This window comes from Lampetra planeri, chromosome 50, assembly GCF_965212315.1.
Source record: "Lampetra planeri chromosome 50, kcLamPlan1.2.h2, whole genome shotgun sequence".
Taxonomy (NCBI): domain Eukaryota; kingdom Metazoa; phylum Chordata; class Hyperoartia; order Petromyzontiformes; family Petromyzontidae; genus Lampetra; species Lampetra planeri.
In genome coordinates, this window is record NC_136156.1 from 452,333 (window position 1) to 466,200 (window position 13,868).

At 48.0% G+C, this 13,868-nt stretch overlaps 3 non-coding genes across 3 annotated transcripts; 1 reads left to right on the top strand and 2 right to left on the bottom strand.

The window, feature by feature from the left end:
* Positions 1-976: 976 nt before the first annotated feature.
* Positions 977-1,048, bottom strand: TRNAC-GCA (transfer RNA cysteine (anticodon GCA)). The gene has a single exon. It is a non-coding gene; the product is annotated as a tRNA-Cys (tRNA).
* Positions 1,049-1,172: 124 nt separating this feature from the next.
* Positions 1,173-1,244, top strand: TRNAC-GCA (transfer RNA cysteine (anticodon GCA)). Its single transcript has one exon. It is a non-coding gene; the product is annotated as a tRNA-Cys (tRNA).
* Positions 1,245-1,716: 472 nt separating this feature from the next.
* Positions 1,717-1,788, bottom strand: TRNAC-GCA (transfer RNA cysteine (anticodon GCA)). Its single transcript has one exon. It is a non-coding gene; the product is annotated as a tRNA-Cys (tRNA).
* Positions 1,789-13,868: the final 12,080 nt, after the last annotated feature.

A 13,868-nucleotide genomic window follows, 5' to 3' on the forward strand; every position in this document is an offset into this window, starting at 1 on the left:
TGATTACTCTTCGTAGAATGAACGAAGATTCATGATTTTTTTTAATGGAATCTTCAATTGTCACACGAGACGAGTCCGTGTCTAATATTTCAGATCGTTAGGCTTCGTAGACCCGACGACATTAAGCGTCAGAGATTTGAAAGAATATAAGCGGGCAACACGGCATCCTCGAGGAACGTGCATAGTGCCGGAGTGACGAAAACATCGAAACGGGTTCCGATTGGTGGAGCGAGATCGCTGTCCGATGAGCGGGTGCCGATCTCTGGCACAAGACAGAGGGAGCTGTGGACACCTACCGGGCCATCTCGCCAGAGATCCTGGTGGTGATGGCGATGATGATGAAGATCCCCAGGCGCTTGGTGGGAGTGGGGGAACAGCAATGGTGGCGAGCCGGCACGACCCCGTGCCAGGCTCGGTGCTGCCCGTGACCGGCGGCGATCTTTGGCGCAGCGTTCGACCCCCGTTCGAGCGACTTCCCAACGTGGCACACCACGAGGACGACGAGGACGACGCTTCGTTTCACCCCGGCACGGCACGGACGCGTGTTGGAGAAGAGCCGCTCCGTGAACCGGCGCGAGTCGCCGTGCGAGTGTGGGGGGGGTGAGGAGGGAGTCCCGGCACTGCGGCACCATTCACGCAGTCGTTGCTGATCCTGGAAGATTAAAAAAACGGACAAACCGCGACATCGCCTTCATGTCCTCTCCTCCCCGCCTTTTCCTCATCATTTCCTTCCCTTCGCCGATTTATTGTGTCTCAAATCGTGGCCCTTGCGATGGAAGGGCGGCGTGCCCCCCCCCCCCCCCGGTGCCCCCCAGGGGCTCTCCCCATCACGAGGGGGTGGTCGCACGCTTTGCTCCACGCTGCCGTCGTTATCGTTGAAGCCACTGCCACGAACAGAATACAGACATTTGTTGAGTTGCTGGCCCATTCTGTCGTCTGAGTTGACAAAATAAAGTTTGGCGTAAAAAAACGACGCAGGGGGCACCCGGATTTGAACCGGGGACCTCTTGATCTGCAGTCAAATGCTCTACCCCTGAGCTATACCCCCACATCATTAGATCCGCTTAGCAGCACTTAAACGCATAGATTATACCACCTGTGACCACTCAGATGCCAACCATTGCCCAGGATTACTTATAAAATGTATAATCTGCACACGGCGTAGGGTACATGGGGGTATAGCTCAGGGGTAGAGCATTTGACTGCAGATCAAGAGGTCCCCGGTTCAAATCCGGGTGCCCCCTGCGTCGTTTTTTTAACGCCAAACTTTATTTTGTCAACTCAGACGACAGAATGGGCCAGCAACTCAACAAATGTCTGGATTCTGTTCGTGGCAGTGGCTTCAACAATAACGATGGAATTCAGTGACATTATTCAGCTACATTTTTAATGTCTTACAACGAACGGCGTCCCGTGCGCGTCAACACTTATCTCACACGAAGCGTGCGCAGTGTCTGTAACTGAGGGGTTTTGTCCTATTTCGCGTGCACACCAACACATTGTTCATTATCTGTTAGCCGCACAGACGAGGGGGTGGTGTTCTGAGCACACTCTATGCCAGTGGTCTTCACTCATCTTCAGAGGGGGGACACTTTCGCCGATAAGACATCATCAGTGTGAGGACCGCCACAACATTTCAAAAGACATTTGTTGAGTTGCTGGCCCATTCTGTCGTCTGAGTTGACAAAATAAAGTTTGGCGTTAAAAAAACGACGCAGGGGGCACCCGGATTTGAACCGGGGACCTCTTGATCTGCAGTCAAATGCTCTACCCCTGAGCTATACCCCCAGGTACCATACGCCCTATGCAGATTATACATTTTATAAGTAATCCTGGGCAATGGTTGGCATCTGAGTGGTCACAGGTGGTATAATCTATGCGTTTAAGTGCTGCAAAGCGCATCTAATGATGTGGGGGTATAGCTCAGGGGTAGAGCATTTGACTACAGATGAAGAGGTCACCGGTTCAAAGCCGGGTGCCCCCCCTTCTTGTTGAACACATTTCTTTTGGTTCCTCAAATTCAACACCCAACACACAAAAAATCGCGAATCGAGTCAAGTGATCTGTTACGGTCGACCTGCTCTAAAATTCACTTTTCCCACCCCTGCCCCCAAACAAAGTGTACTATGCATCGTGATTATGATGTGGGATTTCTTCTGCCAGAATGATAATTATCACTGTTCCTGAATTGCGTTTTGAGTATGAAAAACACTCAGCGAAGCGCCCTATTCAGTTTGAATTGCGAAAACTGTCGGAAATTCTATTTGAGACGCCCGTGCCGCGTTGTTGCGCCACAAGGGGGCGCGTTTGCATTAGCCAGCATCGAGGCCGATCACACGAGGGCAGGGAGCCACTTGTCCAGGGAATGTGAACAAGATCGGGCCCGCACCATGTGTGGCCGGTGTTGTCGTCTTTGTCGGTCACAAATGAGAGGGCCCACCGTGGCATTCAGCCGCGGGGCTCCAGGAACTTGACAAAATGTATTTTACGAGATAATTAGACCCACTGAGCGATATAGTTCAGTCATAGCAGACAAATAGTCTCAACGACGTTTATAAGTGTGGCGGTACAAAAACGAAGAACACGCAAACTCCAAATATACAGGCGTCAGGGTCGTGATCGAGGCCATGTCCTCGTGCACACCAGGCGAGGTAGTTAACATCCCACCACCGCCGCCGCCGCGAGGCAGGGCAGGAGAAGCATGTTGCTGTCGTTGGTGGTGGCCCATGGGACCCCGAAGCAGGGCAGTTGTTTGTGAGCCCTCCTCCATCGGGGCTCTCAATCCTCGTGAGATGACAGAAAATATATGGACAAGGAAGATAGATGGAGTGCGATAAGAGAAATACGGACCAAAAATAGAGCTTTTGTGAGAAGAAAGATGCAGACGATAAGAGATGAGAGAGCTTCCTGTAATTGACTGTTTATGTTAATTAGCTTGTGGTTATTAGGATTCGATGTGATATTTGATGCACTCCTATTTATTATTAATGCCGCGCTCATTGTGCTGTCGAGGGCGCTGTGCGTGCTCTTGGTTGACTTGTGCCCCAGCGCCAGCCACGGTGCCCCTGCGTCCTGCCTGCGAGACTCGTTGTAGAGGTTGCGGCTGTGTCAAGATGCTTTCATTACGTTGATGACAATTCATTGTCGCGCTCACGGCTCTGCTGTGCTCCACAAGAGTCGCGATGAACACATTATAGCGAAGCTCGTACAATGTCATATTAGAGTACTTTTCCGAGTTACTCTGTTTCAAGATGTCACCCGACTCCTTTGACCATCATACATTGGCCAGCGTGGTGAAGTATGGTCCACAAAGACGGTCACTGCATCGCGCGCTTTCAGAGTCACTTCTGTGGCCGTCTGGAACGCTCTTCCTTTCAATATTAGTAAGCCACTGGAGCTATGCACTTTGAAACAATTTAGATTGAACCCTCATTTCTTTAGAACCGCTTTTTGTGCTTAATTCGTTGTTTTCCCCGTACCTCCGATTCGGACGGCTGACGACGGTTAGGACTGATGACGACGATTAGGACTGATGACGACGATTAGAAGGGCTAATGATGGTTAGGAGGGCTGACGATGGTGATCTTCCTCGACGCCCACGGGGAAGTCGCGAAACATTTCGCGTGATTCACCAACCCCTCGCTTCCACAGTGCTGGCTCGCAGGCGTGCACGACCAATATGGAAATCGCCTCGTACCACCACCCACCGTATGGGGCAATTACTAAAGGTGGATCGATCAACCTGGCCCCATAGGTATTACTTTCAGCACTTTCATCGCGATCGAAATGAAAATAATGAAAAGAGGCAAACGAGCGGAATGAAGCACTGATTGAGAGTTGAAAGTTGGTAATGAAAGTCACCAAGTGCACTCCTTGTAAAGTACATTACTGAGGCCGCGTTATCAATTAGCACGCGTCGATTGATCTCGTGCCAGTCAGCGCCACCACATCCACGGACCGTGCCAATGAGTCATGAACTCCCGCCCGCCCTCCAATGCGTATTCGTGTTCGGTGGCGTGTGTGTGTGTTTGCATTATCTGCGAGTGCGAATCGCTGGAAAGATAGAAGCTCTATTAACCCGTTTAGGGCGCAAGACTGGGCAGAGCGACGCGTCGCGTCAGCTGACTTGCCCCGAACAATAGCGCTGCTTCTGTCCAGAGCAGTCGGCGTGCCTAATGCGCGTCGCGTTCTGGATGCACGCATGACTCAATCCGTGCTGTACATTTTTTTAAACGATATTTTTTATTTCCTATCCGGTGCCATGGAGCCATTCACACGCTGTCCGTCCTATCTCTATGCCCGCCAATCAGCCTCGATCAGTCTGCCTATCTCTCTGTCTACCAGTCAGTCTGTCTGTCAGTGTGTTGCAGTCTGTCAGTGTGTTGCAGGCTGTCAACATTTACGCCTGTGTGCCTGTCAGCCTGTGAGTCGGTCTGTCTGGCTGCCTGTCTTTTTGCCTGCTTGACTGAATGACTTCCCAGACTGCCTATCTGCCAGTATGTCTGTTTCTCTGCATGTCACTCTGTTGGCCTACCTTTCTACCTGCCTATTTGTGGCAACATTTGTGAGATTGGCAAGTCTACGTATTTTAAGTTGCGCATTGCAGTGTTCCTGTCTGTCCAATGTAGGTTGTGTGGGAGCGGTGGAGCAGTGGCTAGCGCACCGCACTGTGAACCCAACAGCCTGAGTTTGATTCCTGACCACAGCTGACATCAGTGGCGAGTTGTAAATGGACCGATCCTCGGCCCTGTCCTCCGGCAACCCGCACTGATGCACCAGAGAGAAGCAGGGTGAAGCAACAACGACGACGACATGGGATGGGGAGGCCTTCATCCAGCAGTGGATCGACAAAGGGATGGAACTTATTACGCCAATATTTTATAGGATTACAGGGAATGATTATAGTATTTTGTTTTTATACGAGAATCTGTCTCCGTCCTGGTGTATAAGGGCAGACCAGATCACACATTGCCCAACACAAGAGTATTTAGTTAATAGTAAACATTATTTTCCTCACGAATTAATAGAACACCAAAGTTCCCTGTTGAGCACAGAGAGAATTGGGTGTCCGTTCTTGGTTAAGGCTGACATGTGCACTCACGTGAGGCGAACAACAAATTTGTTTATGAAATTTCATTGAGTCAATGGAGCATCTCTACACCGTGCCAAAGAAGAGCCCTGGAAGTTGACAGCACACGACTACTTCTCTGGTTCGACAACACGAGAGGGTCGGGGTGGAATGATGCATTGCATCGAAATAATTATATTTTTCAATTTGTAGAGGTTATAGGCAGATGTGGGAGCACTTAAGCACTTTATAAGATCATGGGATCTCCTTTGCAAAATAGATGTTAAGATGTCAAAACACCAAACTGAAATATTTTACAAGGAATCATGTCTGCATTAACCACAATACTTGTGGTCAGAATGCAACAAAAAAAACCGTACTCTGCATTGTCTTTGAAACTGATTGGTCCACACCAGAGACAGCTTTCTTTTGAGCCTCATCTCAAACGGTGTTAGACCAGAGGACGCCTTTTGCATTCTGACCACAAGCATTGTGGTCAATGCAGACATGATTCCTTGTAAAAGGTTTCAGTTTGGTGTTTTAAGATCTCAACACCTGTTTCGCGACCGAAACGTCGTGTTTTGTTTTATTGTATTTTTTTTTCTATCTCCGTGACTTTACCGAAAAAACCTAAGAATAGAGAGTGAGAGTTTAGTTTCCGCGTTTCTCTCTCCTGCCCACAGCCCCGAAGCCCACAACACCTGTTATGGATGGTGGTTGCTCATCCAAGAGCTACGCTCAGATTTTGAGATGTAATGAGATTGGGCGCATTCAGATTTGGTGGCCATAGATATAATATGAATACTTCATGTGAAATAAATACAACAGGCAGACAGACGTGCAGAGAATAAGTAGATTTTATGGACATATACCCGATGTTGGGATTCATCTGAGAAAAAAAAGTTGGCCTCGATATTACATTATGGGAAATCCAGAAATTGTTTATTGTCTTAGATTGATATGACATCACGAGCAGTGACGTCACAACCGCATCGGCACTGTCGTCAGCTGCTTGCCAAGTGCCATCACGTAAAGTTATATTGATGATAAGTGGCAACACTTTTTGCCTACATTATAAAACTATAATGATGTTTACGTACAAACATACAGTGTTCCTGGTGAAACTTACTATTGAATAAGTTCACTGCAAGATTTTATAAAATGTTTAAAGTGATTACATTTAGTGCACACACAAATACACCTATGAAAATATGATACGTTAAAATACGCAAATGAAATCTCAAATTGGGAATAAACATTTAATAGCACAATACTTGAAAAAAATGAAATCCAAAACTCAATTCCAAGTAGATTTCAATTTACAGCAGTGAGCCTTGACATGTAAGAATAATGTTCTATTTATAGCACGTGGCAATATGTCCTCGAGCTAAATGCCAGTGTCGAGGTCTGCTGGCCATGACGAGAAGGAGAGAGTTCGTGTGTTCTTGATATTCCTCCTCTGTTGAAGGAGCGCAGACCACCTCGGTTTACGATATGGTTCATGGTTTGGGTTGCATGGCCACCATCTCAGGACTGTGGCGTGTCTTTAACTATCCCGACATGAAGCAGATAGTGAGCATCGGTCTGCTGATGTTCTCATGTGCGGTTGATGTCTGAGGAATTTCAAAGCCAGGAGGTAGCGATGTTGGGTCCTGAATGAGGTGTTTCTCCGAGATGCTGTCAACCAGTGCACTCAATAAGCATGTTACAAAAACTGCAGATGCATATGGGGATGTGTTGTGCAAAATAATATTGTTCACGATTGAAGTTCTGAATTGACATATCAACTAATAAGTCATGTGACGGAGCCTCGGACACAAATACAAACAAACTACCCCCGGCACAAAGTACAACTCCTTCTGTTGTTCATTAATAGCGCGTTGCATTCTTTCCTGAACTAGGATTCCTGCTGGATCGCACAAAGTCCAAAAAGGGTTGTTGATGCAACGACATAAACGAAATCCGTGATGCTGCGTACGGAATAGAATTCCCTTCTGTGCAAATAGTGAATGGCAAATGCGCCCCGAACTCGTCAGATCTCGTACGCGAAGCAGACTTAAGCCTGGATAGCGGTTCGATGGGTCACCGCCATGCATGGCACGTTGATGATGTTGTTGTTGTAGGCTTCTGTTGGGCTGCGGTGTGGGCAGCAGAGCAAAGTGCTGAACTGTCGTGCCACCCTCGTCTCTCTGCTCCACACACTCACAAATCCCGAATGACGTGCATGGCGAAGCGTGGTTAACTATTCTGCACAACCGGTACAGCTTGGGGAGGCCCTCATCCAGCACTGGATTGGCAAAGGGCTGTTCACGAAATAGTTGCCTGGTATAAGGACCATTGGTACAAATGAACATGCCAATATTGAATTATGACTGCTACCAAGTGTGTGACTTACACATCTGTGAGTCATGTCAGAGTTTGACAACAAGACACATTGCCCACGAAGACACGTCGTACTCTCTGATACATGAGGATGAATAGTAATAATGATAGCCAGTATTTACCCATAAAAAGAGTCTTACGACTCATTGGGATGTTAGGTCAATTCTATGGTTGTTTCGACGTGATATGGACGTAAACCGCACAAGGTGGCAACACTGTGTGGCCACGATCCAACTCGCCTCTGCGTACGAGTTCGTCTCCTCGCTCCATCTCCAAAACGGTCATCCTCTTTGGGCGCATCTCTCCATCGGCTGTCACCACGTCACCAATCACGTGCCCATTAATCTTCGCCACTTGTTGACGTGATGCTTGCTGAACAAGCCCAACCTCATGTTTTTGCAACGTCAATGCGATGTGTTGCATTTGTGTTCCTTTATATGTGGTCAAATAATCAGCGGCCTGCTCTTCATCAATAAGCTCAATACATTTGTCAATAAACATATAATCGGGGAGGTATTGAGCAATGGCCTTTCGTCACAGCACATACACAGAGAGGCCAGTCGAGACAGAGTGGATACTCAGTCGGAGACTCTACTTGATTACACCATGGCGCATGATGAGAATACACTTTTTAAAATGTGTTTTGTTTTATTGTTATATGAATGGTTACCTACCAGTTGCTACTGTGGGTAACAGACAAACCCTCTTCAGTACTTCCCAACTCTCGAGGGATGTGGAGTCACGAACTTTTCAATCATCTGTCTCTCTTTAACACGGTAATCGTCTTATTTCCCAACCTTGCATCTCAGCGTGCTTCTCTCGCACGCTTTCAAGTTTCCATTTGACTAATCTTGAGCACCTCGTGTCCCTGTGTTTGTGTTGTGCGGCGCAAGGCGCGCAGAGCGCTCGTGGCTGTGCCCCGGGTCACGTGTCCCCGCGTGTCGCTGTCACGTGTCCCCGCGTGTCGCTGTCACGTGACCCCGCCTGGCGCTGTCACGTGTCCCCGCGTGTCACTGGTCGGAGCGTCAAGACGCACTTCTTCATTTGACAATGGACTTGCGAATACCCACGCGTTCAGCTGTTAAATACTCGAGAGGGGAAACAACAAACAAATTAAACAGTCGAACAATCCAGCCTGCCTAGAAATCACCTTCTATGTGGGTGCATGCGTATTACTGGTCTCATCCGTGGCCATCCTGAACACACTCCTTCCTCCGTCTGATGAAGTTTCTCATCATTTAGAGAAAGTGTTAGGATTTATTTTGAACTGGGCTAACCAATTAACTAAATATTATCGATTGAATTACTCAACTAATCGGATAACATGAACTTATTTTATGTAACCCTCACCTCTATTCACACGTGTGCCGCTGGACGAGAGGTGATGGGCGGGGCACGTCATGTTTGACGTCAAACATCTTCTGCGTCACGCAGGGCGTGGACTGTAGGGGGTTTCCCGCCTTCGGGAGGCAAGAGGTATGGAGTCGATTGCAATTTGTAATCGATCAATCAACTGATTACACCGACTGAAAGTCGTGCCATGTCTACATTGGTTTAAGAAGACACGCGGCAATTCCGCGGGCCTTCAAGGCAAAGATCTTCTGAGTCCTCCTCCTCGACCATGAGATCATTGCAAAATGTTGCTTCCACGGATTCTCAGGTCTCATATTGAGACGGCTCTGAGTGCACCGCCGTCCCTTGAATAGAAAGTCCATCACGGGTTTTGGGAAAGGGTTGGCGGACACTTTGGGCATATGGCCACGTCTATAATTTCAATAAACACGTGGTTGGAACCAATTAATGGGTGTTTTAAACACGTGGGAGTAAACTGGAGCATCCGGAGAAAACCTGTTTCTGCCGAGTGGGCAACATTCTATACCAGACTGACGGAACAGGTGGAAGTCCACATTCTTGCTGCACAGTATTCCCTCGTTATTCACGAACTTGTTATCCGCGGTTTTGACGATCCACGAATAGCATCTGGAACTCTGCACAACTGCATCGAGATAGAGAGAGAAAGTGATGACATAATGTTCACGAATTTAATATTTTATTTATATATAATTAAAAGGCCAATACTGTATAATTATACACGAAATGTGCGGTTTGCGAGCATCCCCGGAACGTATCCCTGGAGAATAACGAGGGAATGCCGCGCCACATTCTGCTGGCAAGTCAAGGTTTGCCACCCTCGCGACGCCCGTTTCACAACATCGGTGTGACTCAACATCGGTGTGATTCAACATTGGTGTCATTCAACATTGGTGTGCTTCAACATCGGTGTGACTCAACATTGGTGTGATTCAACATCGGTGTGACTCAACATCGGTGTGATTCAACATCGGTGTGACTCAACATCGGTGTGATTCAACATCGGTGTGATTCAACATCGGTGTGATTCAACATCGGTGTGATTCAATATCGGTGTGATTCAACATCGGTGTGATTCAACATCGGTGTGATTCAACATCGGTGTGACTCAACATCGGTGTGATTCAATATTGGTGTGATTCAATATTGGTGTGATTCAATATTGGTGTGATTCAATATTGGTGTGATTCATAGGATTATCGGCTACGTGCGTAGCCACCACGTCGCAGCTCATATCTAGAGTGGTCTCCACCGAGAGTGAACAGACTTAGTGGTGTGTTTATAACCCAAGTAAGCGTGCAATAACTCTGCGACATTTGATTAATTGTCAACAAAAACATCATCCAATTACTGTTGTTATTGTTGATGCAATTAGTTAGAGTCGTAATAGTTGAGTCATAACTGACTAACAGGGCCGAATAAAAATGCTCCTCCAGGCACCGCGTTGCTTCACATCTTCAAATCCTTGCTGATGCAATCCCCTCAGCCCGGCCATTCTCACATCCCCCCGTCTTGTATGCACATCGGTGGTTTACACGAAAGTGCGCAGCTATGGTTTTCAACGCTTTAAATGGGTTACATTTTTCTGACGATTACGGATTTCTGGTTTTATTCGGCACTGTTTCCAAATAAACCGTTACCAGTCAATTCGTCATGTTCATCATGAATTGACGTTACGAATTACATCGAATGCTCGTGGCAAGCGCACCACTTTGTGTACAACTTGACAACATGCGGGTGGAATGCATGTGTCTGCAAAACAATATCACCCGGTGGAGTTTAAAGTTTAAAATGATAAAATACAGCTGATGTGTGCACAAACACCAGCGGACTGTCATCCACGCGGTCGCCCCAAGCGCTCGCCCGAGCCTTGCTGGCACAACATCCGATGTCTCACGTTGCATTGCGACACTTGAAACAATTGGGCTGTTCACCGAATTCGAATACAATTGTTTTCTTCGACTTATTTTTGGTTGCCGGCAACCTGAGTAGGTAGTTGAGTCTTTACTTAATGGCTTTGTTTGTTGTTAACATTTCGACCGTGATGACCACTGCACGTAGGACACGATTTGCATGGAGACTTCATCGGCTGGCTTTGAAATTGTCAGCACTATTGCTGGGCCCTCCGGCGATTTAAGTAATCGATTATTCTACCGCTGATTGGCTCGGAAACTCGACTAATCGCGTGAACACGAAAACAGTTAAAGTCTCGACCTCTGTTCCCCCCACGTGTGCCGCTGGACGGGAGGTGATGGGCGGGGCTTCGTGATGTCATCGGCATCATAAGTTGCGTCGCGCTGGGCATGGCTTGAGGGGTTTCCCGCCTTCAGGGAGGAAAGACGCCGAGGCGACTGCCAATCTTTTTTTATGGGGCCTGAGCAATGGACCATGGACATCAAAGTGGTTGATTATCATTTCAGTCGCCTCATCGTCCTCGCTTTAGTCAACTCGAATGACAGCCGCATCAAACTCAGTTCGAGCTTGCTTTGTCAATACACATTGCGAGCACGTCTTTCGCCGATATGATCACATTAGTATGTATGTTGAACTTCTTTCGCACCGTACGGAGCCAAAAGTGCTCATCGGAGGTGCGTGGTGAACTCAACACAACCAGCTGTAAAGTGAATGTGAGCAGCTGTAAGGACGCGTCGTCGTTGCAGAGTGTGTGTGCGGTCACAGTGGTCGCTTCATTGGTGGGGGGTTGAGCCCCTTGTCCGAGTTGGATTCCCAAGCACGGCTCACATCAGTGACGAATGATCATCGTCCCGACACCCACAACCGCCTCGTGCTAACGAACGCCGCCCTGGCCGGCGTGGTGAACGTTGGTCACACAAGAGAGGCCTTCAGCGGCTGATTGTTAAAGGGCTGTCAATCATTACTGGAGCACGTATTTATGATTAGTATTGTTTTATTTTATTATTATTCTATGTAATTACCCAGGAATGCCTCACTGATTCTCAACAATCTTTTCCAAGTGCCATAATGTGCATCACAAAAATCCCTGTTAATTCGTGTTTCTGTAAATACTTTATAAGCTCTGGCAAGCGCTGTATACGGCTAATGCCATCGACTCTGGCATGCCGCCCCTCCGAGCCTGCAAAAGCCACTCACCGATTCGACATGTTTTGTTTCTCCCAGGGCTTTGAGTTTATTTACAAAGGGCATGGAAATGAAATTGTACAAACACCTCCTTGGAGATGCATACTTGGGGTGGTAAAATGGTTCGCAGAGCACTCGACATCAGAAGCCGCCGGCTCGATTCGATCTCCTGGCACGGCAGTTGAAACAATGGTGCACAATTAATCAAGTCCCCATGCCTGTGCCCACCGGGTAGTTTAAAGTGGGTAGACCACAGTTAGTACATCGGCAGGCCGCATATGGTGGGGTAAAGTGTGGGTACTCCCACATTTTCCGACACAAAATCTGAATGTTTATTTATCCTGAAGAAATCCGATGAGCTATGACACAGAGTGGAAGAGTAGGCCAAATATTCGCTCGCGCGAACCTCGAGATCCCTCCCTAGGGGAGGCTCTTCCACCAGCGAGAGTAGCGAACAGTCGCAGGTCGTCTGCATTGACACAGCTGATGACGGCAGGTGCAGGGCTCGGGGTGTGGTGAGCACAGTCATATCATGTGCGTATTGTAGGGCGGGTGGCCATTGCATTGTTTGTAAGTGTAATCACCCGCACACTTCATCTCAAGTGTAAGATACGCGTTGGGGTGCACCACACTCTGGCGGCATGGGTTTTAAAGGTCCAAAATGTGTGCTTGATAAGGAAATTGCAAGTTAAAGGTGACAAATGTGTAACACTTGGGGATTACCTGATGGTGTTATTGAACGGTGGTGGTGGTGTTATACGCCCCCACCGAAGATGAACATCAGTGGTGGGATGCGGGCAACACTAATGAGTCAGATAGATGCCTTCTGCGACCTGTGCCAGGTGCTGGCTAAAGTGGCCCCTTGGGACGGAATCATCCTGTTGGTTGACTTTAATGCCCGAGTTGGTCATGACGCAGACACCTGGGCTGAAGTGATTGGAAGGTATGGGACAGATCAGCCCAATTCCAATGGTAAGAGGCTTCTGTGCAACCCACAAGCTTGTACAGGAGGATATGAAGCTGAGTGGACTTGCCAAAGACTGGTACCAGCGATGTCAAGACCGGCCTCTGTGGAGGAGGCTCATGAAGGACGCTTCCGGGCTCTCCAGCAATAAAGCTCACAACAGCGAGCAGGGAGCCGGGTGCGTAAAATGCAGACAGCTGGCACAGAGGGGAGCACAGATGGTGCATCTGCCAGTTATCTCAGTCAGTGAACCCAATGGCACCTCGGTCTGTCCCGTGACCACCTGACCTGTCAGTGAGCCTTGACACTCCACGTGGCCTCAAGGTCCACCGTGGTGACGTCGCCACCACGCTGTGTCTGTGTGTAGGCGCGTGTGTGTGTGTGTCGTGCCGTGTGTGTGTCTATTTGTCTCGTATGTTTGAGTGCACGCTCCTGACCAAGGATTATTCAACATCACTTTGCCAGGCACGCTGAGGAGAGGCTTGCGCAGCTCCAAAATGACAGAGAACATGGCATTGTAAATGTTGTGGTTTCACTCTTCAACACACCGGTGGGCTAAAGTAGTGAACTATTTGTCTTTTGTCAACGTGACACTTTTTTGCTGATTGGCCGTGTCGGGTGGTGGAGGGTTACGACACATTTATAAATAACGCGATCTAACCCAAAAAGTGTATTATGAATAATATTGGTCGCGAAAGCCTGCTACGTGTTAACATGTCTCTCTCTCTGTGTCTACTAAGTGTGTGTGTGTTGTGTTGTGTCTCTCTGTGTGTATTGTGTGTGTGCGTGTATCGTGTGTGTATTGTGTGTGTGTATTGTGTGTGTGTATTGTGTGTGTATTGTGTGTGTGTATTGTGTGTGTGTATTGTGTGTGTGTATTGTGTGTGTGTATTGTGTGTGTGTATTGTGTGTGTGCGTGTATTGTGTGTGTATTGTGTGTGTATTGTGTGTGTGTATTGTGTGTGTGTATTGTGTGTGTTGTGT